This window comes from Physeter macrocephalus, chromosome 8 (genome assembly GCF_002837175.3).
Source record: "Physeter macrocephalus isolate SW-GA chromosome 8, ASM283717v5, whole genome shotgun sequence".
NCBI classification, from domain to species: domain Eukaryota; kingdom Metazoa; phylum Chordata; class Mammalia; order Artiodactyla; family Physeteridae; genus Physeter; species Physeter macrocephalus.
In genome coordinates this window covers 61667252-61670641 of record NC_041221.1, presented here as the reverse complement: position 1 = coordinate 61670641, position 3390 = coordinate 61667252, and positions in this window count along the sequence as shown.

Below are 3390 nucleotides of genomic sequence, written 5' to 3'. Positions count from 1 at the left end.
TGCTCTGAATCCCCTCTCCTCGCGCACCCTGAAACAATGGTCTCTTGCCTCTTCGGCAGCTCCAGACTTTTTCCTGGACTCCCTACAGGCTGGGGCGCACTAGACCCCTTCAGGCTGTGTTCACGCAGCCAACCCCAGTCCTCTCCCTGGGATCTGACCTCCGAAGCCCGAGCCTCAGCTCCCAGTCCCTGCCCATCCCGGGGGGTGAGCAGACAAGCCTCTCAGGCTGGTGAGTGCTGGTCGGCCCCGATCCTCTGTGTGGGAATCTCTCCGCTTTGCCCCCTGCACCCCTGTTGCTACGCTCTCCTCTGTGGCTCTGAAGCTTCCCCTCCGCCACCCCCTGTCTCCACCAGTGAAGGGGCTTCCTAGTGTGTGGAAAATTTTCCTCCTTCACAGCTCCCTCCAGTAGGTGCAGGTCCCATCCCTATTCATTTGTGTCTGTTTTTTCTTTCTCCTTTTGCCCTACCCAGGTCTGTGGGTGAGTTTCTTGCCTTTTAGGAAGTCTGATGTCTTCTGCCAGCATTCAGTAGGTGTTCTGTAAGAGTTGTTCCACCTGTAGTTGTATTTCTGATGTATTTGTGGGGAGGAAGGTGATCTCCACGTCTTACTCCTCTGCCATCTTGAAGGTACCCCCTCAGGTTAAAATTTTTTAATAGCTTTTAATCCATTGGACTACTAGGAAACAAAATAGCTATAAGTTAGAAAATAAAATTTGAACATATTTTGGCGATGTCTCAAAAGCTGCACCTCCCTGAGCAACATAGCTTTCTCTTCAAAAATATGCTCTATTGCTTTTGCATACTGTGAAAGGTGAATTGCTTTTAGATATTCACTAGAGGGAAAAAGTGCCATGTATATATGCAATTTTCTTCTTAAGTGACCCTGAGTTAGATCACGTACTAAAAGGCTGAGCTAGGAACTTTCCTTGGTATATGATCAGACTCAAGAATCCTCTTTGCTCCTTTTCTTCCTGTAGATCTGGGCCTTGTACATGACTCTGCTTCAGGCTTTGAGAGTTCCTAAATAAATTCTACATATCTAATTTCAGTGACACAGATCAAAATCTGTGGCCCATGTTCACTGCATAATTTAACTCATGTGTATATTTTTTTAACTTTAAATTCAGCATCCTCTTTCAGTAATTCACAAACTTGAAAATACATGTCAAAATTTTAAAAAATCAATTGAAATCTAAAAGTGTCTCTAAACATTTATATTAGTATATAGTCCTAGCACTTGTGATATATGCATTATTTTACCATTGACTATTTATGGATTTAGAGGCAGCAGAACTCATTGTGCTGTCACTATGTAGAACTGATGTTACTCTTCATTTCAGTAGATGGGAGTAGAAGTATTTTTGCTTATGTCCTTGGTCGCCATTTCTCCATTTTTTTTCATTCCAGCTATATCTTTGGCATCAGATTGTCTAAAGACTCCCCAACCCACAGAGCAAGATGCTCTGGAATAACTCTGTGCCTTATCTGGTATATTGCTCAGATGGTTTCCACACAAGCTCTTATATCTGCCCTGGCCTTTTCCAGAGGTTTATGGCAACCCCAAAAGAGAAGGTAGGTGGTAGCGTTTCATCTCTCCTCTCATGAAATTGTCCTGTGAAACCAGTTTTGTCCATGAGAAAACAGAAGCTCAGAGTTTAGTTATGTACCAAAATCCCAAAGGTACTAAGTGAGAGAACTGGGACTTGAACCCATGTCTGCTTGACTCTAAACCCCATTCTACAACAAAAATAATAGCTAGTAACAAACAGATCACTTTCCTCATTCCAGCAAGTAGTCCAAAAACATGATAGTGTTTTGTGCAGCTGGAGCTACTGACTCTTCAAATACATATTTGGCCTCAAATACATATACCTTTTGGCTTAAGACAATATGAATTGGGTTGCTATCTCTTGCAACCATGAGGATCCTGATTAATACAATAATGAAATCATGATACTGAAGCATCAGGTAAATAAAAAATATACCCATAATAAGACAGTTGGAGCAGCCTGCTATAATGGATAATGGTTTTATAGGTGAATTGTAGATTGGAAAGCAGTTGGGAAAGAGAATAGCCAAGATATTTTTGGAAATTCTTATTTTCAGCACCTTGGCAACCTCAAAGCCTCATAAAAACAAAGCTTTTTGTTACTGTGAAAAATAACATTTTACTATACACTTTCCACCTTTTAAGAGTTACTTGTATATTTCTCAAGTAATTATCCATGGGCATGAAAAAATATGCTCCTAAATTTGAATTGCATTTACTCATAGCTTTTACCTTTATTGTTCTTATTTGTATAATGTGTTTTATATTTAAAAAATCATGCTTTAAAATCTTTTTCCTACTACGTGTCCGCATTATATGCATCCTAGAGTTGGAAAAATTGAAGTAGTGTATAGCTTAGAAAATCTGGATTTCAGAGTCAGGAAGCAAACGTTGTGTTTCTTTCCTAAGGAATACCTGTTTATTTCTTTTTGTATCATCATATTTGTAAATTTATCTTTTTCTTAAAAGTTGAATCAGTTGGGCTTCAAGTCATTTGTTAGCTCATACAACAATCTATACATTACAAGTAAGGGAGGTCACATTTCAAAATCTGCTCATGATTTGGTGATGGATAAGAATGATGACTTGGACTCAATTCAATGTTGTTTTACTCTTGTTTACTCCAAAAGTAGCTAATAAAGAGTGCAAAGAATGAACAGAGGGCAAAGATGTGAGTAGGCATGAGCCTCATTGCTTCCTTTGTGTTCTCATGGGAGCATGTCCGATGCTGGTGGTCTTGACATCCTAGAGGGAGGCTGTCCTCAAGGTCAGATGAGTACAGCACTGCTCTCCTTTATATCCTGGGCATTTCAACATCCAGACATAACTTAAAAGGTATTAGATCTACTACTTAGCATGCTACCCAGGCTGCATACCCAGGCTCCAAGGCTTGAAATGTTTACCATGCCAGCACCAGCCAATCTCCCCTTACCTATATCTCAGGGCTCAAGAATGCTTTATTTACGTTTACCAAAGGACTTTGTTACAGGCAGGTCTGGCCAAGACCTTCCATCTCAAATAAGCAGTTATTTCTCCTTCTTCAGATACTGATTATCAAGAAAAAGTAGTAAAAATGGATTACTATAAACTAGAGCATATCAGTTTTCTCTTAAATATTCTTTTGCATTTTGCATCACCCCTAGTATCCTTAACTTGGCGGATATGAAGGCAAATATAAGATTCGATCCCAGGATTCATCAAGTAAACAGTAGATACTACTCTATGTTCACCTTTATTTGATTGGAACATTGCTGTTTCTTTAAAGACCAGGTGAAATTGCTTTTTTTCCATAAAAAGATGGAAGGACACATTCTTGTGTTTGCTGCTCAAGAAGTTTTAATG